This window comes from Primulina tabacum, chromosome 10 (genome assembly GCF_025594145.1).
Source record: "Primulina tabacum isolate GXHZ01 chromosome 10, ASM2559414v2, whole genome shotgun sequence".
NCBI classification, from domain to species: domain Eukaryota; kingdom Viridiplantae; phylum Streptophyta; class Magnoliopsida; order Lamiales; family Gesneriaceae; genus Primulina; species Primulina tabacum.
In genome coordinates, this window is record NC_134559.1 from 36,695,062 (window position 1) to 36,720,977 (window position 25,916).

Sequence of the window (25,916 nt, forward strand, 5' to 3'; positions counted from 1 at the left end):
TTGCGGAGTATTGAGTCTCGTTCGTTTGCCCGTTTACAATCAAATTAGGCTACAATTTTTCCAAATCCGGCAGTGCCCGAGCGACGTTGATTTCACATGTCTTATCTGGTCCCAATCGAGATTCAGATGATTTGAGCCGAAAATCGTCTGTCAACAAGTAATCAAAAATAGAAAAACACGAAAAGAGGTGCAACACGAGGACTTCCCAGGGTGTCGCCCATCCTAGTACTGGTCTCGCCAAAGCACGCTTAACTTTGGAGTTCTGATGGGATCCGGTGCAATACTGCTGGTATGTTCGCATCCGACATTGTGTGAGATGTTTATTCTTATATCCCTCGAGTACGTGTGGCGCGGGCGGCGATGGACAACACGCGGCACTGCTTTCGCCCAATCAGAACCATGAATTTAAGCGTTCTGACGCGATGACAGAGCTAGGATGGGTGACCTCCCTTGGAAGTCCTTGTGTCGCGATCGTTTACATAATTATAGCTAAAACAGTCGAAATAATTATTTTTAATGACTTAAACGCCTCCGGAGTCATCTGCGTCATGCCCTTATGCACCGAACCGGCTCACGACAACAAAATCGCTAAATGTTCACAGAAAATAGAAAAAAATAAGAAGAAGAAAATAGCGAATGTAAAGCTATTATTATGCCTGGGATACGATAAAATGGAACCGGAATCGAATTTCGGACTTCCTTAACGGATTTCTCGAGGAAACAGAAGCTTAACAGAAGAGGAAAATCGCAAATTAGAGGATCTTAGAGAAGGAATTCGGCTAAAATCTCGCCAGCTCATTTGCGGAGTAATGAGTCTCGTTCGTTTGCCCGTTTACAATCAAATTAGGCTACAATTTTGTCCGAATCCTGCAGTGCCCGAGCTACGTTGATTTCACATGTCTTATCTGGTCCCGATCGATATTCAGATGATTTGAGCCGAAAATAGTCTGTCAACAAGTAATCAAAAATAGAAAAACACGAAAAAGGGTGCAACACGAGGACTTTCACGGGGTCACCCTATCCTAGTACTGTTCTCGCCCAAGCACGCTTATCTTCGGAGTTCTGATGGGATTCCGGTGCATTAGTGCTGGTATGATCGTACCCGACATTGAGTGGGATGTTTATTCTTATATCCCTAGAGTACGTGGTGCGCGAGCGGCGATGGACAACACGCGGCACTGCTCTCGCCCAATCAGAACCATTAATTTAAGCATTCTGGTGCGATGGCAGAGCTAGGATGGGTGACCTCCCTGAAAAGTCCTCGTGTCGTGACATTTTACGTAAATTATATCTAAAACAGTCGAAATAATTGTTTTTAATTGTTTTTAATGAGTTAACTATCTCCAGAGTAATCTACGTCATACCCTTCCGCACAGAACCGACTCACGACAACAAAAATAGCTAAATTTTCCAAGAACATAGAAAAGAAAATAAGAAGAATAAAATAGCAAATGTAAAGCTATTATTATGCCTGGGATACGATAAATTGGAAACGGAATCGAATTTCGGACTTCCTAAACGGATTTCTCGAGGAAACAGAAGTTTAACCGAAGCGAAAAATCGCAAATTAGAGGGTCTTAAAGAAATAATTCGGCTAAAATCTCGCCAGCCCATTACGGAGTACTGAGTCTCGTTCGTTTGCCCGTTTACAATCAAATTACCCTACAATTTTGTCCAAATCCGCAGTGCCTAAGCTATGTTGATTTCACATGTCTTATCTGGTCCCAATCGATATTCAGATGATTTGAGCCAAAAATCGTCTGTCAACAAGTAATCTAAAATAGAAAAACACGAAAATCGGTGCAACCCGAGGAATTTCCAGGGTGTCGCCCATCCTAGTACTGGTCTCGTCCAAGCACGCTTAACTTCGGAGTTCTGATGGGATCCGATGCATTAGTGCTGGCATGATCGCTCCCGAAATTGAGTGGGGTGTTTATTTTTATATCCCTCGAGTACGTGTGGAGCGGGCGGCGATGGACAACACGCGGCACTGCTCTTACCCAATCAGAACCATGAAGTTAAGCATTCTGGCGCGATGACAGAGCTAGGATGGGTGACCTCCCCTGGAAGTCCTCGTGTCGCGAACGTTTACGTAAATTATGGCTATAACAGTCGAAATAATTGTTTTTAATGAGTTAACCATCTCCGGAGTGATCTGCGTCATACCCTTCCGCACAGAACCGGCTCACGACAACAAAAATCGCTAAATGTTCCCAGAAATAGAAAAAAAATAAAAGAAGAAAATAGCGAATGTAAAGCTATTATTATGCCTCGAATACGATAAAATGGAACCGGAATCGAATTTCGGACTTCCTAAGCTGATTTCTCGAGGAAACGGAAGTTTAACAGAAGCGGAAAATCGCAAATTAGAGGGTCTTAGGGAAGGAATTCGGCTAAAATCTCGCCAGCTCATTGCGGAGTAAGAGTCTTGTTCGTTTGCCCGTTTACAATCAAATTAGCCTAAAATTTTGTCCAAATCCGGCAGTACCCGAGCTACGTTGATTTCACATGTCTTATCTGGTCCCGATCGAGATTCAGATGATTTGAGCCAAAAATCTTTTGTCAACAAGTAATCAAAAATAGAAAAACACGGAAAGAGGTGCAACACGAGGACTTCCCAGGGTGTCGCCCATCCTAGTACTGGTCTCGCCAAAGCACGCTTAACTTTGGAGTTCTGATGGGATCCGGTGCAATACTGCTGGTATGTTCGCATCCGACATTGTGTGAGATGTTTATTCTTATATCCCTCGAGTACGTGTGGCGCGGGCGGCGATGGACAACACGCGGCACTGCTTTCGCCCAATCAGAACCATGAAGTTAAGCGTTCTGGCGCGATGGCAGAGCTAGGATGGGTGACCTCCCTGGGAAGTCCTCGTGTCATGAATTTAAGCGTTCTGACGCGATGACAGAGCTAGGATGGGTGACCTCCCTTGGAAGTCCTTGTGTCGCGACCGTTTACATAATTATAGCTAAAACAGTTGAAATAATTATTTTTAATGACTTAAACGCCTCCGGAGTCATCTGCGTCATGCCCTTATGCACCGAACCGGCTCACGACAACAAAATCGCTAAATGTTCACAGAAAATAGAAAAAAATAAGAAGAAGAAAATAACGAATGTAAAGCTATTATTATGCCCGGGATACGATAAAATGGAACCGGAATCGAATTTCGGACTTCCTTAACGGATTTCTCGAGGAAACAGAAGCTTAACAGAAGCGGAAAATCGCAAATTAGAGTGTCTTAGTGAAAGAATTCGGCTAAAATCTCGCCAGCTCATTGTGGAGTAATGAGTCTCGTTCGTTTGCCCGTTTACAATCCAATTAGCCTACAATTTTGTCCAAATCCTGCAGTGTCCGAGCTACGTTGTTGTCACATGTCTTAACTGGTCCTAATCGAGATTCAGATGATTTGAGACGAAAATAGTCTGTCAACTAGTAATCAAAAATAGAAAAACACGAAAAGGGGTGCAACACGAGGACTTCCAAGGGGGTCACCCATCCTAGTACTGCTCTCGCCCAAGCACGCTTAACTTCGGAGTTCTGATGGGATCCGGTGCATTAGTGCTGGTATGATCGCACCCGACATTGAGTGGGATGTTTATTCTTACATCCCTCGAGTACGTGTGGAGCGGGCGGCGATGGAAAACACGCGGCACTGCTCTCGCCCAATCAGAACCATGAAGTTAAGCGTTTTGGCGCGATGAAAGAGCTATGATGGGTTACCTCCCTTGGAAGTCCTTGTGTCGCGACCGTTTACATAAATTAAAGCTAAAACAGTCGAAATAATTGTTTTTAATGAGTTAACCGTCTCCGGAGTAATCTACGTCATACCCTTCCGCACAGAACCGACTCACGACAACAAAAATAGCTAAATTTTCCAAGAACATAGAAAAGAAAATAAGAAGAATAAAATAGCAAATGTAAAGCTATTATTATGCCTGGGATACGATAAATTGGAAACGGAATCGAATTTCGGACTTCCTAAACGGATTTCTCGAGGAAACAGAAGTTTAACCGAAGCGAAAAATCGCAAATTAGAGGGTCTTAAAGAAATAATTCGGCTAAAATCTCGCCAGCCCATTACGGAGTACTGAGTCTCGTTCGTTTGCCCGTTTACAATCAAATTACCCTACAATTTTGTCCAAATCCGGCAGTGCCTAAGCTATGTTGATTTCACATGTCTTATCTGGTCCCAATCGATATTCAGATGATTTGAGCCAAAAATCGTCTGTCAACAAGTAATCTAAAATAGAAAAACACGAAAATCGGTGCAACCCGAGGAATTTCCAGGGTGTCGCCCATCCTAGTACTGGTCTCGTCCAAGCACGCTTAACTTCGGAGTTCTGATGGGATCCGATGCATTAGTGCTGGCATGATCGCTCCCGAAATTGAGTGGGGTGTTTATTTTTATATCCCTCGAGTACGTGTGGAGCGGGCGGCGATGGACAACACGCGGCACTGCTCTTACCCAATCAGAACCATGAAGTTAAGCATTCTGGCGCGATGACAGAGCTAGGATGGGTGACCTCCCCTGGAAGTCCTCGTGTCGCGAACGTTTACGTAAATTATGGCTATAACAGTCGAAATAATTGTTTTTAATGAGTTAACCATCTCCGGAGTGATCTGCGTCATACCCTTCCGCACAGAACCGGCTCACGACAACAAAAATCGCTAAATGTTCCCAGAAATAGAAAAAAAATAAAAAGAAGAAAATAGCGAATGTAAAGCTATTATTATGCCTCGAATACGATAAAATGGAACCGGAATCGAATTTCGGACTTCCTAAGCTGATTTCTCGAGGAAACGGAAGTTTAACAGAAGCGGAAAATCGCAAATTAGAGGGTCTTAGGGAAGGAATTCGGCTAAAATCTCGCCAGCTCATTGCGGAGTAAGAGTCTTGTTCGTTTGCCCGTTTACAATCAAATTAGCCTAAAATTTTGTCCAAATCCGGCAGTACCCGAGCTACGTTGATTTCACATGTCTTATCTGGTCCCGATCGAGATTCAGATGATTTGAGCCAAAAATCTTTTGTCAACAAGTAATCAAAAATAGAAAAACACGGAAAGAGGTGCAAAACGAGGACTTCCCAGGGTGTCGCCCATCCTAGTACTGGTCTCGCCAAAGCACGCTTAACTTTGGAGTTCTGATGGGATCCGGTGCAATACTGCTGGTATGTTCGCATCCGACATTGTGTGAGATGTTTATTCTTATATCCCTCGAGTACGTGTGGCGCGGGCGGCGATGGACAACACGCGGCACTGCTTTCGCCCAATCAGAACCATGAAGTTAAGCGTTCTGGCGCGATGGCAGAGCTAGGATGGGTGACCTCCCTGGGAAGTCCTCGTGTCATGAATTTAAGCGTTCTGACGCGATGACAGAGCTAGGATGGGTGACCTCCCTTGGAAGTCCTTGTGTCGCGACCGTTTACATAATTATAGCTAAAACAGTTGAAATAATTATTTTTAATGACTTAAACGCCTACGGAGTCATCTGCGTCATGCCCTTATGCACCGAACCGGCTCACGACAACAAAATCGCTAAATGTTCACAGAAAATAGAAAAAAATAAGAAGAAGAAAATAACGAATGTAAAGCTATTATTATGCCCGGGATACGATAAAATGGAACCGGAATCGAATTTCGGACTTCCTTAACGGATTTCTCGAGGAAACAGAAGCTTAACAGAAGCGGAAAATCGCAAATTAGAGTGTCTTAGTGAAAGAATTCGGCTAAAATCTCGCCAGCTCATTGTGGAGTAATGAGTCTCGTTCGTTTGCCCGTTTACAATCCAATTAGCCTACAATTTTGTCCAAATCCTGCAGTGTCCGAGCTACGTTGTTGTCACATGTCTTAACTGGTCCTAATCGAGATTCAGATGATTTGAGACGAAAATAGTCTGTCAACTAGTAATCAAAAATAGAAAAACACGAAAAGGGGTGCAACACGAGGACTTCCAAGGGGGTCACCCATCCTAGTACTGCTCTCGCCCAAGCACGCTTAACTTCGGAGTTCTGATGGGATCCGGTGCATTAGTGCTGGTATGATCGCACCCGACATTGAGTGGGATGTTTATTCTTACATCCCTCGAGTACGTGTGGAGCGGGCAGCGATGGAAAACACGCGGCACTGCTCTCGCCCAATCAGAACCATGAAGTTAAGCGTTTTGGCGCGATGAAAGAGCTATGATGGGTTACCTCCCTTGGAAGTCCTTGTGTCGCGACCGTTTACATAAATTAAAGCTAAAACAGTCGAAATAATTGTTTTTAATGAGTTAACCGTCTCCGGAGTAATCTACGTCATACCCTTCCGCACAGAACCGACTCACGACAACAAAAATAGCTAAATTTTCCAAGAACATAGAAAAGAAAATAAGAAGAATAAAATAGCAAATGTAAAGCTATTATTATGCCTGGGATACGATAAATTGGAAACGGAATCGAATTTCGGACTTCCTAAACGGATTTCTCGAGGAAACAGAAGTTTAACCGAAGCGAAAAATCGCAAATTAGAGGGTCTTAAAGAAATAATTCGGCTAAAATCTCGCCAGCCCATTACGGAGTACTGAGTCTCGTTCGTTTGCCCGTTTATAATCAAATTAGCCTACAATTTTGTCCAAATCCGGTAGTGCCCGAGCTACGTTGATTTCACATGTCTTATCTGGTCCCGATCGAGATTCAGATAATTTGAGCCGAAAATTGTCTGTAAACAAGTAATCAAAAATAGAAAAACACAACAAGGGGAGCAACACGAGGACTTACCAGGGGGTCACCCATCTTAGTATTGGTCTCGCCCAAGCACGCTTAACTTCGGAGTTCTGATGGGATCCGGTGCATTAGTGCTGGTATGATCGCTCCCGACATATAGTGGGATGTTTATTATAACTTCCCTCGAGTACGTGTGGCGCGGGCGGCGATGGACAACACGCGGCACTACTCTCGCCCAATCAGAACCATGAAATTAAGCGTTCTGGCGCGATGGCAGAGCTAGGATGGGTGACCTCCATGGGAAGTCCTCGTGTCACGACCGTTTACGTAAATTATGAATAAAACAGTTGAAATAATTGTTTTTAACGAGTTAACCGTCTCCGGAGTAATATGCGTCATACCCTTCCGCACAAAACCTGCTCAAGACAACAAAAATCGCTAAATGTTCCCAGAAAATAGAAAAGAAAATTATAAGAAGAAAATAGCGAATGTAAAGCTATTATTATGCCTGGGATACGATGAAATGGTACCGGAATCGAATTTCGGACTTCCTAAGCGGATTTTTCGAGGAAACGGAACCTTAACAGAAGCGGAAAATCGCAAATAAGAGGGTCTTAGAGAAGGAATTCGGCTAAAATCTCGCCAGCACATTGTGGAGTAGTGAGTCTCGTTCGTTTGCCCGTTTACAATCAAATTAGCCTACAATTTTGTCCAAATCCGGCAGTGCCCGAGCTACGTTGATTTAACATGTCTTATCTGGTCCCGATAGAGATTCAGATGATTTGAGCCGAAAATCGTCTGTCAAAAAGTAATCGAAAGTAGAAAAACACGAAAAGAGGTGCAACACGAGAACGTCCAGGGGGTCACCCATCCTAGTACTGGTCTCGCCCAAGCACGCTTAACTTCGGAGTTCTGACTGGATCCGGTGCATTAGTGCTGGCATGATAGCACTCGACATTGAGTGGGATGTTTATTCTTATATCCCTCGAGTACGTGTGGAGCGGACGGCGATGAACAACACGCGGCACTGCTCTCGCCCAATCAGAACCATGAATTTAAGCGTTCTGACGCGATGACAGAGCTAGGATGGGTGACCTCCCTTGGAAGTCCTTGTGTCGCGACCGTTTACATAATTATAGCTAAAACAGTCGAAATAATTTTTTTTAATGATTTAACCGTCTCCGGAGTCATCTGCGACATAACCTTCTGCACCGAACCGGCTCACGACAACAAAAATCGCTAAATGTTCACAGAAAATAGAAAAAATTAAGAAGAAAAAAATAGCGAATGTAAAGCTATTATTATGCCTGGGATACGATAAAATGGAACCGGAATCGAATTTCGGACTTCCTAAACGGATTTCTTGAGGAAACAGAAGCTTAACAGAAGCGGAAAATCGCAAACTAGAATGTCTTAGAGAAAGAATTCGGTTAAAATCTCGCAAGCTCATTCCGGAGTAATGAGTCTCGTTCGTTTGCCCGTTTACAACCAAATTAGCCTACTATTTTTTTCAAATCCGGCAGTGCCCAAGCTACGTTGATTTCACATGTCTTATCTGATCCCGATCGTGATTCAGATGATTTGAAAATCATATGTCAACAAGTAATCAAAAATAGAAAAACACGAAAAGGGGTGAAATACGAGAACTTCCTAGGGGGTCACCCATCCTAGTACTGCTCTCGCTCAAGCACGCTTAACTTCGGAGTTCTGATGGGATCCGGTGCATTAGTGCTGGTATGATCGCACCCGACATTGAGTGGGATGTTTATTCTTATATCCCTCGAGTACGTGTGGAGCTGGCGGCGATGGACAACACGCGGCACTGCTCTCGCCCAATCAGAACCATAAATTTAAGCATTCTGGCGCAATGACAGAGCTAGGATGGGTGACCTACCTTGTAAGTCCTTGTGTCGCGACCGTTTACATAATTATAGCTAAAACAGTCGAAATAATTGTTTTTAATGAGTTAACCGTCTCCGGAGTCATCCGCGTCATACCCTTCTGCACCGAACCGGCTCACGACAACAAAAATCTCTAAATGTTCACAGAAAATAGAAAAAAATAAGAAGAAGAAAATAGCGAATGTAAAGCTATTATTATACATGGGATACGATAAAATGGCACCGGAATCGAATTTCGGACTTCCTAAACGGATTTCTCGAGGAAACAGAAGCTTAACAGAAACGGAAAATCGCAAATTAGAGTGTCTTAGGGAAAGAATTCGGCTAAAATATCGTCAGCTCATTGCGGAGTAATGAGTCTCGTTCGTTTGGCCGTTTACAATCAAATTAGCCTGCAATTTTGTCCAAATCCGGCAGTGTCCGTGCTACGTCGTTTTCACATGTCTTATCTGGTCCCGATCGAGATTCAGATGATTTGAGCCGAAAATCGTCTGTCAACAAGTAATCAAAAATAGAAAGGGGTGCAACACGAGGACTTCCAAGGGGGTCACCCATCCTAGTACTGCTCTTGACCAAGCACGCTTAACTTCGGAGTTTTGATAGGATCAGGTGCATAAGTGCAGGTATGATCACACACGACATTGAGTGGGATGTTTATTTTTATATCCCTCGAGTACGTGTGGAGCGGGCGGTGATGGAAAACACGCGGCTCTACTCTCGCCTAATCAGAACCATGAAGTTAAGCGTTCTGGCGCGATGGTAGAGCGAGGATAGGTGACCTCCCTGGCAGCCCACGTGTCGCGACCGTTTACGTAAATTATGGGTAAAACAATCGAAATAATTGTTTTTAATGAGTTAACCGTCTCCAGAGTAATTTGCGTTATACCATTCTGCACAGAACCGGCTCACGACAAAAAAAATTGCTAAATGTTCCCAGAAAAGAGAAAAAAAAATAAGAAGAAGAAAATAGTGAATGTAAAGCTATTATTATGCGTGAGATACAATAAAATGGAACCGAAATCGAATTTCGAACTTTCTAAGCGGATTTCTCGAGGAAACGAAAGCTTAACAGAAGCGGAAAATCGCAAATTAGAGGGTCCTAGAGAAGGAATTCGCCTAAATCTCGCCAGCTTCTTGTGGAGTAATGAGTCTCGTTCGTTTGCCATTTTACAATCAAATTAGGCTACAATTTTGTCCAAATCCGGCAGTGCTTGAGCTACGTTGATTTCACATGTCTTATCTAATCTTGATCGAGATTCAGATTATTTGAGCCGAAAATCGTCTGTCAACAAGTAATCAAAAATAGAAAAACACGAAAAGGGGTGTAACACGAGGACTTCCCAGGGGTTCACCCATCATAGTACTGCTCTCGCCCAAGCACGCTTAACTTAGGAGTTCTGATAGGAACCGGTGCATAAGTGCAGGTATGATCGCACCCGATATTGAGTGGGATGTTTATTCTTATATCCCTCGAGTACGTGTGGAGTGGGCGGCGATGGACAACACGCGGCACTGCTCTCGCCCAATCAGAACCATGAAGTTAAGCGTTCTGGCGCGATGGCAGAGCTAGGATGGGTGACCTTTCTTGGAAGTCCTCGTGCCGTGACCGTTTACGTAAATTATGGATAAAACAGTCAAAATAATTGTTTTTAATGAGTTAACCGTCACCGCAGTAATATGCGTCATACCCTTCCGCACAGAACCGGCTCACGACGACAAAAATCGCTAAATGTTCCCAAAAAATAGAAAAAAAAATAAGAAGAAGAAAATAGCGAATGTAAAGCTATTATTATGCCTGGGATACGATAAAATGGAACCAGAATCGAATTTAGAACTTCCTAAGCAAATTTCTTGAGGAAACGGAACCTTAACAGAAGCGGAAAATCACAAATTAGAGAGTCTTAGAGAAGGAATTCGGCTAAAATCTCGCCAGCTCATTGCGGAGTAATGAGTCTCGTTCGTTTGACCGTTAACAATCAAATTAGGCTACAATTTTGTCAAAATCCGGCAGTGTCCGAGCTACGTTGATTTCACATTTCTTATCTGGTCTCGATCAAGATTCAGATGATTTGAGCCGAAAATCGTCTGTCAACAAGTAATCAAAAATAGAAAAACACGAAAAAGGGTGCAACACGAGAACTTCCCAGGGGGGTCCACCCATCCTAGTAATGCTCTCGTCCAAGCACGCTTAACTTCGGAGTTCTGATGGGATTCGGTGCATTAGTGCTGGTATGATCGCACCCGACATTGAGTGGGATGTTTATTCTTATATCCCTCGAGTACGTGTGGAGATGGCGGCGATGGACAACACGCGGCACTGCTCTCGCCCAATCAGAACCATGAATTTAAGCGTTCTGGCGCGATGACAGAGCTAGGATGGGTGACCTCCCTTGGAAGTCCTTGTGTCGCGACCGTTTACATAATTATAGCTAAAACAGTCGAAATAATTGTTTTTAATGAGTTAACCGTCTCCGAAGTCATCTGCGTCATACCCTTCTGCACCGAACCGGCTCACGACAACAAAAATCGCTAAATGTTCACAGAAAATAGAAAAAAAATAAGAAGAAGAAAATAGCGAATGTAAAGCTATTATTATACATGGGATACGATAAAATGGAACCGGAATCGAATTTCGGACTTCCTAAACGGATTTCTCGAGGCAACCGAAGCTTAACAGAAACGGAAAATCGCAAATTAGAGTGTCTTAGGGAAAGAATTCGGCTAAAATCTCGCCAGCTCATTGCGGAGTAATGAGTCTCGTTCGTTTGCCCGTTTACAATCAAATTAGCCTGCAATTTTGTCCAAATCCGGCAGTGTCCGAGCTACGTTGTTTTCACATGTCTTATCTGGTCCCGATCGAGATTCAGATGATTTGAGCCGAAAATCGTCTGTCAACAAGTAATCAAAAATAGAAAGGGGTGCAACACGTGGACTTCCACGGGGGTCACTCATCCTAGTACTGCTCTTGACCAAGCACGCTTAACTTCGGAGTTTTGATGGGATCCGGTGCATAAGTGCAGGTATGATCACACCCGACATTGAGTGGGATGTTTATTCTTATATCCCTCGAGTACGTGTGGAGCGGACAGTGATGGAAAACACGCGGCTCAACTCTTGCCTAATCAGAACCATGAAGTTAAGCGTTCTGGCGCGATGACAGAGCGAGGATGGGTGACCTCCCTGGCAGCCCACGTGTCGCGACTGTTTACGTAAATTATGGCTAAAACAATCGAAATAATTGTTTTTAATGAGTTAACCGTCTCCTGAGTAATTTGCGTTATACTATTCTGCACAGAACCGGCTCACAACAAAAAAAATTGCTAAATGTTCCCATAAAAGAGAAAAAAAATTAAGAAGAAGAAAATAGTGAATGTAAAGCTATTATTATGCGTGAGATACAATAAAATGGAACCGAAATCGAATTTCGAACTTCCTAAGCGGATTTCTCGAGGAAACGAAAGCTTAACAGAAGGGGAAAATCGCAAATTAGAGGGTCCTAGAGAAGGAATTCGGCTAAAATCTCGCCAGCTTCTTGTTGAGTAATGAGTCTCGTTCGTTTGCCCGTTAACAATCAAATTAGGCTACAATTTTGTCCAAATCCGGCAGTGCTTGAGCTATGTTGATTTCACATGTCTTATCTAATCCTGATCGAGATTCAGATTATTTGAGCCGAAAATCGTCTGTCAACAAGTAATCAAAAATAGAAAAACACGAAAAGGGGTGTAACACGAGGACTTCCCATGGGTTCACCTATCATAGTACTGGTGCATAAGTTCAGGTATGATCTCACCCGATATTGAGTGGAATGTTTATTCTTATATCCCTCGAGTACGTGTGGAGCAGGCGGCGATGGACAACACGCGGCACTGCTCTCGCCCAATCAGAACCATGAAGTTAAGCGTTCTGGCGCGATGGCAGAGCTAGGATGGGTGACCTCCCTTAGAAGTCCTCGTGCCGTGGTCGTTTACGTAAATTATGGATAAAACAGTCAAAATAATTGTTTTTAATGAGTTAACCATCACCGCAGTAATATGCGTCATACCCTTCCGCACAGAACCGGCTCACGACGACAAAAATCGCTAAATGTTCCCAAAAAATAGAAAAAAAATAAGAAAAAGAAAATAGCGAATGTAAAGCTATTATTATGCCTGGGATACGATAAAATGGAACCGGAATCGAATTTAGAACTTCCTAAGCGGATTTCTTGAGGAAACGGAAGCTTAACAGAAACAAAAAATCACAAGTTAGAGAGTCTTAGAGAAGGAATTCGGCTAAAATCTCGCCAGCTCATTGCGGAGTAATGAGTCTCGTTCGTTTGACCGTTAACAATCAAATTAGGCTACAATTTTGTCCAAATCCGGCAGTGTCCGAGCTACGTTGATTTCACATTTCTTATCTGGTCTCGATCAAGATTCAGATGATTTGAGCCGAAAATCGTCTGTCAACAAGTAATCAAAAATAGAAAAACACAAAAAAGGGTGTAACACGAGGACTTCCCAGGGGGACACCCATCCTAATACTGCTCTCGCCCAAGCATGCTTAACTTCAGATTTCTGATGGGATCCAGTGCATTAGTGCTGGTATAATCGCTCCCGACATTGAGTGGGATGTTTATTCTTATATCCCTCGAGTACGTGTGGCGCGGGCGGCAATGGACAACACGCGGCACTGCTCTCGCCCAATCAGAACCATGAAGTTAAGCATTCTGGCGCTATGGCAGAGCTAGGATGGGTGACCTCCCTGGAAGTCCTCGTGTCACGACCGTTTATGTAAATTATGGATAAAACAGTTGAAATAATTGTTTTTAACGAGTTAACCGTCTTCGGAGAAATATGCGTCATACCCTTCAGCACGAAACCTGCTCAAGACAACAAAAATCGCTAAATGTTCCCAGAAAATAGAAAAGAAAATAAGAAGAAGAAAATAGCGAATGTAAAGCTATTATTATGCCTGGAATACGATAAAATGGAACCGAAATCGAATTTCAGACTTCGTAAGCAGATTTCTAGAAGAAACGGAAGCTGAACAAAAGCGAAAAAACGCAAATTAGAGGGTCTTGGAGTAGGAATTCGGCTAAAATCTCGCCAGCTCATTGCGGAGTAATGAGTCTCGTTCGTTTGCCCGTTTACAATCAAATTAGGCTTCAATTTTTTCCAAATCCGGCAGTGCCCAAGCTACGTTGATTTCACATGTCTTATCTGATCACGATCGTGATTCAGATGATTTGAGCCGAAAATCATCTGTCAACAAGTAATCAAAAATAGAAAAACACGAAAAGGGGTGCAACACGAGAACTTCCTAGAGGGTCACCCATCCTAGTACTGCTCTCGTCCAAGCACGCTTAACTTCGGAGTTCTGATGGGATCCGGTGTATTAGTGCTGGTATGATCGCACCCGACATTGAGTGGGATGTTTATTCTTAAATCCCTCGAGTACGTGTGGAGCTGGCGGCGATGGACAACACGCGGCACTGCTCTCGCCCAATCAGAACCATGAATTTAAGCGTTCTGACGCGATAACAGAGCTAGGATGGGTGACCTCCCTTGGAAGTCCTTGTGTCGCGACCGTTTACATAATTATAGCTAAAACAGTCGAAATAATTGTTTTCATTGAGTTAACCGTCTCCGGAGTCATCTGCGTCATACCCTTCTGCACCGAACCGGCTCACGACAACAAAAATCGCTAAATGTTCACAGAAAATAGAAAAAAAATAAGAAGAAGAAAATAGCGAATGTAAAGCTATTATTATACATGGGATACGATAAAATGGAACCGGAATCGAATTTTGGACTTCCTAAACGGATTTCTCGAGGAAACAGAAGCTTAACAGAAACGAAAAATCGCAAATTAAAGGGTCTTAGAGAAGGAATTTAGCTAAAATCTCGCCAACTCTTTGCGGAGTAATGAGTCTCGTTCGTTTGCCCGTTTACAATCAAATTAGCCTGCAATTTTGTCCAAATCCGACAGTGTCCGAGCTACGTTGTTTTCACATGTCTTATCTGGTCCCGATCGAGATTCAGATGATTTGAGCCGAAAATCGTCTGTCAACAAGTAATCAAAAATAGAAAGGGGTGCAACACGAGGAATTCCAAGGGGTTCACCCATCCTAGTACTGCTCTTGACCAAGCACGCTTAACTTCGGAGTTTTGATGGGATTCGGTGCATAAGTGCAGGTATGATCACACCCGACATTGAGTGGGATGTTTATTCTTATATCCCTCGAGTACGTGCGGGCGGTGATAGAAAACACGCGGCTCTACTCTCGCCTAATCAGAACCATGAAGTTAAGCGTTCTGGCGCGATGGCAGAGCGAGGATGGGTGACCTCCCTGGCAGCCCACGTGTCGCGACCGTTTACGTAAATTATGGCTAAAACAATCGAAATAATTGTTTTTAATGAGTTAACCGTCTCCGGAGTAATTTGCGTTATACCATTCTGCACAGAACCGGCTCACGACAAAAAAAATTGCTAAATGTTCCCAGAAAAGAGAAAAAAAAATAAGAAGAAGAAAATAGTGAATGTAAAGCTATTATTATGCGTGAGATACAATAAAATGGAACCGAAATAGAATTTCGAACTTCCTAAGCGGATTTCTCGAGGAAACGAAAGCTTAACAAAAGCGGAAAATCGCAAATTAGAGGGTCCTAGAGAAGGAATTCGGCTAAAATCTCGCCAGCTTCTTGTGGAGTAATGAGTCTTGTTCGTTTGCCCGTTTACAATCAAATTAGGCTACAATTTTGTCCAAATCCGGTAGTGCTTGAGCTACGTTGATTTCACATGTCTTATCTAATCCTAATCGAGATTCAGATTATTTAAGCCGAAAATCTTCTGTCAACAAGTAATCAAAAATAGAAAAACACGTAAAGGGGTGCAACACGAGGACTTCCCAGGGGATCACCCATCCTAGTGCTGCTCTCGGCAAAGCACGCTTAACTTCGGAGTTTTGATGGGATCCGGTGCATTAGTGCTGGTATGATCGCACCCGACATTGAGTGGGATTTTTATTCTTATATCCCTCGAGTACGTGTGGAGCAGGCGGCGATGGACAACACGCGGCACTGCTCTCGCCCAATCAGAACCATGAAGTTAAGCGTTCTGGCGCGATGGCAGAGCTAGGATGGGTGACCTCCCTGGTAAGTCCTCGTGTCACGACCGTATACGTAAATTATGGATAAAGCAGTTTAAATAATTTTTTTTAACGAGTTAGCCATCTCCGGAGTAATATGCGTCATACCATTCCGCACGAAACCTGCTCAAGACAACAAAAATCGCTAAATGTTCCCAGAAAATAGAAAAAAATAAGAAAAAGCAAATAGCGAATGTAAAGCTATTATTATGCCTGAATACGATAAAATGGAATCGGAATCGAATTTCGGACTTCCTAAGCGGATTTTTCGAGGAAACGGAAGCTTAACAGAAGCGGAAAATCGCAAATTAGAGGGTCTTAGAGAAGGAATTCGGCTAAAATCTCGCCAGCTCATTGCGGAGTAATGAGTCACGTTCGTTTGCCCGTTTCAATCAAATTAGGTTTCAATTTTGTCCAAATCCGGCAGTGTCCGAGCTACGTTGCTTTCACATGTCTTATCTGGTCCCAATCGAGATTCAGATAATTTGAGTCGAAAATAGTCTGTCAACAAGTAATCAAAAATAGAAAAACACGAAAAGGGGTGCAACACGCACTGTAACGTCTCACTCATTTTTAAAATTCCACTGGACATTTTTTTTAAATAAAAGCTCGCATTTTCGAAATAACATTTAAAATAATCGTAATAATTTGACAGTAAAAAAATAACCAAACTCATCTACAATCATACGAAAACATAAACTAATAAAAATCTTAAAATCATCAACGTGTGAAAATATTCATTTCCTCCCAATCTCATAAATCGTAATGCGGAAAACATGTTGTCCTCGGGTCGTGTCATCGCACCAGGTCTGCCTACTCAGAGTTCGGCACCTATAGTCTCCTCAACATTTAGCTCACCTGCATCACACACGCCTAGTGAGTCTAAAGAATCAACACACCTATACCAGGAATAACAAGTACATATACATAGCACACAGTAGTGAAAAATAACATACTCAACATATCTTTCATGAACTTAAAAGCATAACATAAACGTGTATTGTAAAATCATAATGCCAACATACCTTTCATAAACTTTAAAACATGAATATAAACATGTCGTATCAAATCATATCGTAATAAATCATGTCATCATAAACTTAAACATTTTCTTTTTAACTGAATTCAGTTCATTAGTTGAGACTTTCGTATCTATCGTATCAGCTCTATCGATGGATCCATCTATAAAACCGTGGTACCCGGCGGCGGGGACATCAGCGACAGCATTACCCGTCCACTGAGCCTTGGCCTCAGCTCATCATATCTCATATCATGTCAATGGAAATACGATCGTCGGGCTCCCTCTGGGGCCTTCTCCCGTAAACGGGCTCCCTCTAGGGCCTTTTCCCTCACGATATCTCCAATCCTATCATCGTATACATATACATCGTCAGTCACAACCAACTCCCATCCTTCAAAAACATCATGATATTCACCACTTAATAAAAACATGCATATACGTAATTTTTCCTTTAAACCAAGAATGCAACGTATATTTTCATAAAATATTAAAAATCGTGATCATGATGCATAAAACTTTAAAATATAGTAAATTTGTGCTCATGGTGCTGCCAGGACCAACATCTAACCCCGGGTGCAAAATGACCATTTTGCCCCTAGAAACCCAAAAATTACCATTTTTCCCTTAGACGTATGACATTTTCTTAATTCCATTTAATCTAACATGTCCCAAATAATTATTTAAGCCTACAAAAATTTTCCCATATTTTTATTTGGCTTAAATCGATGAATTTTAAATTAATTTTTAAACATAACATATTAACGCGCTTTAATCCCGAATTAAACCAAACCTTAGCATAAAATTCCCAAATTAAAAACTTAGATTTCTTATAATAATTTGACTTTAAATATAATTTTTCATAATTTAATTAAGCTTAAATCTAGCGTTTCAATTAATTCTGTAATTAACGTTTCGTGTTGCGACTAAATCCCGGATAAATCCAAAACTCATTATTTTGATCCAAAGCTTACCAAATTCCTTAAAATATCCCAAAACATATTTAAAAGCATCCCTAGACGTAAACTCGAGCCCATTTTATAACTTAACCGAATTGTTTTAAAACTTGGACCGGTGTCCCGGTTTTAAGCCGAATCGACTCGAAACTTAACCGTATTTTTCCCAACTTTTTACCACACCTAATAAACACTTAAAAGGCCTTATAAACATCCAGACCCATCGCTTTAACCATTCGATCAGGCCTTACAAGATGCTGGAAATCAGCCTCTTCCCCTTTCGCCTACCCTACTACACTACCTCCCTATTCTCGCGTCTTAGCCCAACACCGATGGAACCAGGCACGTATCAGCCTTTCCTAGACCACCATAGGGCTCCCCTGAACCTACTGCACCCACGCCATCAGCCTCATGCATCAGGCGTAGATCACCCTATCGCTACACTCCCCACAACACCAATCGAACCCAACTCGTCCAACTCTTCCCTTGCGGCTTCTAGGACAAGACCAGCAGCGTTCGTGCATTTCCAGACCATGGTTAAGACCCACCAGAGTCTATTCAAGGTCTAGAGTCGCCCTTGCACCACCAGACTTCACCTACCCACCGATCTAGACAAAGAAAACGAGAAACCCCAAGCCGCTACACATCTCGGCCTTCACTCCAAACCTACCGAACCTTACACCAGCCTCATGACTCCACTAACCTGCTCTAAACAGTCCCTTAGCATCAAAAAAAACGGCAGCCTCCTTGCACAATTCAAGAAAATGTGAGACTTGAAACAAAAAGAATGCAATAAACACAAGAAAATCAAAGATCTTCCATAGACAAGCTTGGATCGATACTTTTCATGCATGAACACCAAACTCAGTATATAAAACGTGTATGATGCAGAAGAATGATATAGAGCGTGCCTGGTGAAAATATTTCGCAAGAAAACCGAAGAACGAGCGTCGGGAATCAAGTCGGAGAATTTTCTTACGCCTTGAATGGAAATGGCCGTGCTTTCAGCTGCTGGGATTTCTATGAAAATGTTGAGATGGGATTGAGGGTGTCGGCTGATTGGGAAGGGTAATGTTAGGTGTAGTGGGTCCTTAGGGATTTATTATGTAGTTAATTAAAATATAATAGGCCATAAGTTGTTAATTAAAGATTTAAAAAGGATTTTATGCCCAACAAGCTTAAAAGTAGTCTCATTAAGTCCAAACACACTCCCGAAAAATATTTCGTGGTGTAAATTTTTTGAAAATATTAGCCGAACCCTCAAAAAATCCCCCGATTCGATAAAATTTGCTTACCGGGTAAAAATAAAATTCTGCGGATAAAAATACCAAATAAATCTCAATTCTTGAAAAATACCTTTAAAATATCTTATATTAATTAATAGAACTTAATCGTGTAATAAAAATAATTTTCTTGAAAATTCTCCGGTCTCTGATCCTCGTTCGAGAGCGAAATGCAACTTAAAAACCTTAATGCATGAACTTATAAAATGTATGGAATAAATTCTATCATGCATGAATTATGCATAAAATGCATAAAAATAATTAAACACAATTTAATAAAATAAAAATAAATTTTATGCTTTAAAAGAATTTAATGAAATACCAAAGAATTTAATAATTTGCATGCATGTGGTTTACGTGGACTTTCCGATTTTCGGGACGTTACAATCTTCCCCCCTTAAATTGAATTTCGTCCGCGAAATTCGCTTATCCTTGATAATCACAAAGTTTAGACTCTTAATTCTATAACCTCAATATTCCACGTTTCCGCTGCGCTACTGTGATAAAATAATAAATCTTAGGATGTACTTATGTCTCGTCAATCCTAATTATTTTGCCTATTGAAATCCTTATTTGCGAATTGCAACCTAGAACGACTTATTGCGACTTAGTTCTATTCTACTCATGCCTCAAATTCCGACTTTTCTCAAACTTCCCAATATTAGAAATGGCAGTTCGAATTTTATTTCGTCTTACTTTTCTTATACTATACCCGTAATGTTCATCAACTTATTACATTATCATTTATGCAACTTAAGAAATTTTAACACCAAGATTTTACTGATCGATTTATATCTTCGGTGATACACTTAAAAGTTAAACCTTATCTAAAGCCCATAATGATATTCGCCTAAGATCCTTGAATCGAATCTTTATCTTATAGCACCAAACTTACGTAACTTAATTATTTACAAGTACATCCCAAATATTAAATTGTTGCAAATCTTTAAATTCGAGTAGCGTTAATCCATAAAACTATCGAACTTCTACCTAATTAATAAAACACTTCTATCATCAATCACATGCTTAAACTATTTTCTTCCCAATTACAATTTAGTTGAGGCTTAAGGCCCTTGGACTTTCCTCGTTGAAATGAATGTTGCATTCTTACGTATTCTCAATGCTTCATACATACTAGCGTATAAAAATTATTAAGTCATCCCATGGGAGCCTTAGACTAACTCTAATAAATCAACTTCACTTATACTCCATAGAGTTCTAGAATCCCCATATCAAGCTTTTTAGATTTCTCACTCGATAAAAATCTTAATATTCATTAATTGATAACTTATGTTGAACACAACTAATTCTTTTTATTATTATTATTATTATTTTTTAACCCAAAATTTTCGTATGAACACGTATTCCATAAACTTAAAATTCAAGCTTACGCGACCCAAATAGTATTAGATAACATAATTCCAACACACATATTCACTTATTCTCAAGTTTCTTAATAACTTACCAAAAATTCCTCAAGACGAGGTGTGTACCTCAATTCTTACATGCATCTATCGAGTAACCTAACCATCAAACATACCCAACTTTCTAGAAAAATTAAATTCCAACAAAGATATAATTTTAACTCTTAAGATCATGATTAAAACTTATGCTACATCAAACCTTAAGTCCTCAAAAATAAGTTAACTTAATGTCTAATCTTGTAACTTGACTAAATGATCACTTTACCTTAAATTGTTATTACTCTAAATTCTTAATTTTTTTCCATTGTCTTATTCCATTAACATTTAGATTTTCAAGCCCAATATTGAATCATCCTACAATGCCCTTGATTGTCATTCCTTATTACATTATAACCCAGATTATAACCAAGTTCTAATTATCTCTTCAAGCTCAAATAACCGAAAAGTCTTATCATTTAAACCATTCAATTCTCACTTACTGCTAAACAAATCCCTAAATTTCTTAAAAATTTCAAAATTAGTTCTTACTTTCCTCGAATATTATCCGAATTTGTTCTTAATCTCGAGAATCCAAAAATTACCCATAAGTTCTTGGCGTTCCTAATCCCATTTTATAGGTTTCTCGTAACATAAAATTCAATAATCTTAACTTTATTAGACCCAAGATCAATTCTCATAACCTCGAAAATTACTGATTTTACCCAAGTGTTCCTCAAAAGTTCGAATTTTAATCCTCAAAATTTCAAAATTTACAATTTGGTCTTTAAAATTGTCAAAGATTACAATTTTGGCTTTATAACTCCTCGAAATTTGCATTTTTTTCCATAAAATTTTCGACTTGGCCTCATTAAACCTTAAAATTCTCAAAACTAAAAATTTAATCCCAAAGTTTGGTAAATTCGAAATAGTCCCTTAGAATTTTATTGTTGCACTCAGGTCCTCAATTATTGGCTATTACAATTAGGTCCTTTAAATTCTCAATCAATTCAATTAAATCCTTAGGTCCCATTAGGTAGAGCATGCATCCTAAATAAATTCTACGTTTTTATACTTACAAAGATCGTCGTAGTTTTCGAATCATTAATCCTTGTATGGATTCATCAAAAATTAATTCAACTAGCAACCACGAACTATCAATAATTTCTTAGAAATTCTACAAGTCCCAAAAGCATTCATAACTTTCAAGATTAACTTATTACCCCAAAGAGTAGAACATCAGTACTTCTAACCTAAAAATCGGTATAATCAAATCATTATCCACTTCTCCTAAAGACCAATATTCGAATTCTTAGACACGTCCAATTCCAAACGTAACCAACATGCAGTTTAATCTAGTTTTTAAAACAGTAAATCCTTAAATCATAAAAGTAGTTAAACATATACCATAAATCATCATAAAGCGTAAATCATGTTAACATGCAGGTGATATGAGTAAAACATTGAAAACTTTGAAATCATAAAAGCTTCGAGACTTGAGGCTTGAAGACTGAGCTGCAGAAACTGGCGGTGGCACAACCCTATACATGGCCCTTCCTCTGATACCAACTGTAACGTCTCACTCATTTTTAAAATTCTACAGGACATTTTTTTTAAATAAAAGCTCGCATTTTCGAAATAACATTTAAAATAATCGTAATAATTTGACAGTAAAAAAATAACCAAACTCATCTACAATCATACGAAAACATAAACTAATAAAAATCTTAAAATCATCAACGTGTGAAAATATTCATTTCCTCTCAATCTCATAAATCGTAATGCGGAAAACATGTGGTCCTCGGGTCGTGTCATCGCACCAGGTCTGCCTACTCAGAGTTCGGCACCTATAGTCTCCTCAACATTTAGCTCACCTGCATCACACACGCCTAGTGAGTCTAAAGAATCAACACACCTATACCAGGAATAACAAGTACATATACATAGCACACAGTAGTGAAAAATAACATACTCAACATATCTTTCATGAACTTAAAAGCATAACATAAACGTGTATTGTAAAATCATAATGCCAACATACCTTTCATAAACTTTAAAACATGAATATAAACATGTCGTATCAAATCATATCGTAATAAATCATGTCATCATAAACTTAAACATTTTCTTTTTAACTGAATTCAGTTCATTAGTTGAGACTTTCGTATCAGCTCTATCGTATCAGCTCTATCGATGGATCCATCTATAAAACCGTGGTACCCGGCGGCGGGGACATCAGCGACAGCATTACCCGTCCACTGAGCCTTGGCCTCAGCTCATCATATCTCATATCATGTCAATGGAAATACGATCGTCGGGCTCCCTCTGGGGCCTTCTCCCGTAAACGGGCTCCCTCTAGGGCCTTTTCCCTCACGATATCTCCAATCCTATCATCGTATACATATACATCGTCAGTCACAACCAACTCCCATCCTTCAAAAACATCATGATATTCACCACTTAATAAAAACATGCATATACGTAATTTTTCCTTTAAACCAATCATGCAACGTATATTTTCATAAAATCTTAAAAATCGTGATCATGATACATAAAACTTTAAAATATAGTAAATTTGTGCTCATGGCGCTGCCAGGACCAACATCTAACCCCGGGTGCAAAATGACCATTTTGCCCCTAGAAACCCAAAAATTACCATTTTGTCCTTAGACGTAAAATTTCACGTTTTTGACATTTTCTTAATTCCATTGACTCTAACATGTCTCAAATAATTATTTAAGCCTACAAAAATTTTCCCATATTTTTATTTGGCTTAAATCGATGAATTTTAAATTAATTTTTAAACATAACATATTAACGCGCTTTAATCCCGAATTAAACCAAACCTTAGCATAAAATTCCCAAATTAAAAACTTAGACTTATTAATAATTATTTGAGTTTAAATATAATTTTTCATAATTTAATTAAGCTTAAATCTAGCGTTTCAATTAATTCTGTAATTAACGTTTCGTGTTGCGACTAAATCCCGGATAAATCTAAAACTCATTATTTTGATCCGAAGCTTACCAAATTCCTTAAAATATCCCAAAACATATTTAAAAGCATCCCTAGACGTAAACTCGAGCCCATTTTATAACTTAACTGAATTGTTTTAAAACTTGGACCGGTGTCCCGGTTTTAAGCCGAATCGACTCGAAACTTAACCGTATTTTTCCCAACTTTTTACCACACCTAATAAACACTTAAAAGGCCTTATAAACATCCAAACCCGTCGCTTAAACCATTCGATCAGGCCTTACAAGATGCTGGAAATCAGCCTCTTCCCCTTTCGCCTACCCTACTACACTACCTCCCTATTCTCGCGTCTTAGCCCAACACCGATGGAACCAGGCACGTCTCAGCCTTTCCTAGACCACCATAGGGCTCCCCTGAACCTACTGCACCCACGCCATCAGCCTCATGCATCAGGCGTAGATCACCCTATCGCTACACTCCCCACAACACCAATCGAACCCAACTCGTCCAACTCTTCACTTGCGGCTTCTAGGACAAGACCAGCAGCGTTCGTGCATTTCCAGACCATGGTTCAGACCCACCAGAGTCTATTCAAGGTCTAGAGTCGCCCTTGCACCACCAGACTTCACCTACCCACCGATCTAGACAAAGAAAACGAGAAACCCCAAGCCGCTACACATCTCGGCCTTCACTCCAAACCTACCGAACCTTACACCAGCCTCATGACTCCACTAACCTGCTCTAAACAGTCCCTTAGCATCAACAAAATGGCAGCCTCCTTGCACAATTCAAGAAAATGTGAGACTTGAAACAAAAAGAATGCAATAAACACAAGAAAATCAAAGATCTTCCATAGACAAGCTTGGATCGAAACTTTTCATGCATGAACACCAAACTCAGTATATAAAACGTGTATGATGCAGAAGAATGATATAGAGCGTGCCTGGTGAAAATATTTCGCAAGAAAACCGAAGAACGAGCGTCGGGAATCAAGTCGGAGAATTTTCTTACGCCTTGAATGGAAATGGCCGTGCTTTCAGCTGCTGGGATTTCTATGAAAATGTTGAGATGGGATTGAGGGTGTCGGCTGATTGGGGAGGGTAATGTTAGGTGTAGTGGGTCCTTAGGGATTTATTATGTAGTTAATTAAAACATAATAGGCCATAAGTTGTTAATTAAAGATTTATAAAGGATTTTAAGCCCAAAAAGCTTAAAAGTAGTCTCATTAAGTCCAAACACACTCCCGAAAAATATTTCGTTGTGTAAAGTTTTTGAAAATATATAGTCGAACCCTCAAAAAATCCCCCGATTCGATAAAATTTGTTTACCGGGTAAAAATAAAATTCTGCGGATAAAAATACCAAATAAATCTCAATTCTTGAAAAATACCTTTAAAACATCTTATATTAATTAATAGAACTTAATCGTGTAGTAAAAATAATTTCCTTGAAAATTCTCCGGTCTCTGATCCTCGTTCGAGAGCGAAATGCAACTTAAAAACCTTAATGCATGAACTTATAAAATGTATGGAATAAATTCTACCATGCATGAATTATGCATAAAATGCATAAAAATAATTAAACACAATTTAATAAAATAAAAATACATTTTATGCTTTAAAAGAATTTAATGAAATACCAAAGAATTTAATAATTTGCATGCATGTGGTTTACGTGGACTTTCCGATTTTCGGGACGTTACAATCTTCCCCTCTTAAATTGAATTTCGTCCGCGAAATTCGCTTATCCTTGATAATCCCAAAGTTTAGACTCTTAATTCTAGAATCTCAATATTCCACGTTTCCGCTGCGCTACTGTAATAAAATAATAAATCTTATGATGTACTTATGTCTCCTCAATCCTAATTATTTTGCCTATTGAAATCCTTATTTGCGAATTGCAACCTAGAACGACTTATTGCGACTTAGTTCTATTCTACTCATGCCTCAAATTCCGACTTTTCTCAAACTTCCCAATATTAGAAATGGCAGTTCGAATTTTATTGCGTCTTACTTTTCTTATACTATACCCGTAATGTTCATCAACTTATTACATTATCATTTATGCAACTTAAGAAATCTTAACACCAAGATTTTACTGATCGACTTATATCTTCGGTGATACACTTAAAAGTTAACCTTATCTCAAACCCATAATGATATTCGCCTAAGATCCTTGAATCGAATCTTTATCTTATAGCACCAAACTTACGTAACTTAATTATTTACAAGTACATCCCAATATTAAATTGTTGCAAATCTTTAAATTCGAGTAGCGTTAATCCATAAAACTATCGAACTTCTACCTAATTAATAAACACTTCTATCATCAATCACATGCTTAAACTATTTCTTCCCATTACAATTTAGTTGAGGCTTAAGGCCCTTGGACTTTCCTCGTTGAAATGAATGTTGCATTCTTATGTATTCTCAATGCTTCATACATACTAGCGTATAAAACTTATTAAGTCATCCCATGGGAGCCTTAGACTAACTCTAATAAATCAACTTCACTTATACTCCATAGAGTTCTAGAATCCCCATATCAAGCTT

At 40.1% G+C, this 25,916-nt stretch overlaps 10 non-coding genes and 9 pseudogenes across 10 annotated transcripts; all 19 read right to left on the reverse strand.

Moving 5' to 3' along the window:
* Positions 1-184: 184 nt before the first annotated feature.
* Positions 185-303, reverse strand: LOC142511677 (5S ribosomal RNA; annotated as a pseudogene).
* Positions 304-984: 681 nt separating this feature from the next.
* Positions 985-1,104, reverse strand: LOC142511741 (5S ribosomal RNA; annotated as a pseudogene).
* A 693-nt stretch (positions 1,105-1,797) lies between these two features.
* On the reverse strand, positions 1,798-1,916 carry LOC142512013 (5S ribosomal RNA; annotated as a pseudogene).
* Positions 1,917-2,596: 680 nt separating this feature from the next.
* On the reverse strand, positions 2,597-2,715 carry LOC142511678 (5S ribosomal RNA; annotated as a pseudogene).
* Positions 2,716-3,463: 748 nt separating this feature from the next.
* On the reverse strand, positions 3,464-3,582 carry LOC142507995 (5S ribosomal RNA). The gene has a single exon (XR_012806229.1). It is a non-coding gene; the product is annotated as a 5S ribosomal RNA (ribosomal RNA).
* A 684-nt stretch (positions 3,583-4,266) lies between these two features.
* On the reverse strand, positions 4,267-4,385 carry LOC142512015 (5S ribosomal RNA; annotated as a pseudogene).
* A 681-nt stretch (positions 4,386-5,066) lies between these two features.
* LOC142511105 (5S ribosomal RNA) lies at positions 5,067-5,185 on the reverse strand (annotated as a pseudogene).
* Positions 5,186-5,933: 748 nt separating this feature from the next.
* Positions 5,934-6,052, reverse strand: LOC142508006 (5S ribosomal RNA). The gene has a single exon (XR_012806240.1). It is a non-coding gene; the product is annotated as a 5S ribosomal RNA (ribosomal RNA).
* Positions 6,053-6,736: 684 nt separating this feature from the next.
* LOC142515516 (5S ribosomal RNA) lies at positions 6,737-6,855 on the reverse strand. The gene has a single exon (XR_012811359.1). It is a non-coding gene; the product is annotated as a 5S ribosomal RNA (ribosomal RNA).
* Positions 6,856-7,539: 684 nt separating this feature from the next.
* LOC142510934 (5S ribosomal RNA) lies at positions 7,540-7,657 on the reverse strand (annotated as a pseudogene).
* A 676-nt stretch (positions 7,658-8,333) lies between these two features.
* Positions 8,334-8,452, reverse strand: LOC142514980 (5S ribosomal RNA). The gene has a single exon (XR_012810849.1). It is a non-coding gene; the product is annotated as a 5S ribosomal RNA (ribosomal RNA).
* Positions 8,453-9,123: 671 nt separating this feature from the next.
* Positions 9,124-9,242, reverse strand: LOC142511244 (5S ribosomal RNA; annotated as a pseudogene).
* Positions 9,243-9,924: 682 nt separating this feature from the next.
* On the reverse strand, positions 9,925-10,043 carry LOC142510062 (5S ribosomal RNA). The gene has a single exon (XR_012808199.1). It is a non-coding gene; the product is annotated as a 5S ribosomal RNA (ribosomal RNA).
* A 684-nt stretch (positions 10,044-10,727) lies between these two features.
* On the reverse strand, positions 10,728-10,848 carry LOC142508548 (5S ribosomal RNA). The gene has a single exon (XR_012806756.1). It is a non-coding gene; the product is annotated as a 5S ribosomal RNA (ribosomal RNA).
* Positions 10,849-11,520: 672 nt separating this feature from the next.
* LOC142510315 (5S ribosomal RNA) lies at positions 11,521-11,639 on the reverse strand. Its single transcript, XR_012808435.1, has one exon. It is a non-coding gene; the product is annotated as a 5S ribosomal RNA (ribosomal RNA).
* Positions 11,640-13,080: 1,441 nt separating this feature from the next.
* Positions 13,081-13,199, reverse strand: LOC142510468 (5S ribosomal RNA). Its single transcript, XR_012808578.1, has one exon. It is a non-coding gene; the product is annotated as a 5S ribosomal RNA (ribosomal RNA).
* Positions 13,200-13,882: 683 nt separating this feature from the next.
* Positions 13,883-14,001, reverse strand: LOC142510918 (5S ribosomal RNA). The gene has a single exon (XR_012808692.1). It is a non-coding gene; the product is annotated as a 5S ribosomal RNA (ribosomal RNA).
* A 672-nt stretch (positions 14,002-14,673) lies between these two features.
* On the reverse strand, positions 14,674-14,792 carry LOC142511314 (5S ribosomal RNA; annotated as a pseudogene).
* A 678-nt stretch (positions 14,793-15,470) lies between these two features.
* LOC142509327 (5S ribosomal RNA) lies at positions 15,471-15,589 on the reverse strand. Its single transcript, XR_012807506.1, has one exon. It is a non-coding gene; the product is annotated as a 5S ribosomal RNA (ribosomal RNA).
* Between the last annotated feature and the right edge of the window lie 10,327 nt (positions 15,590-25,916).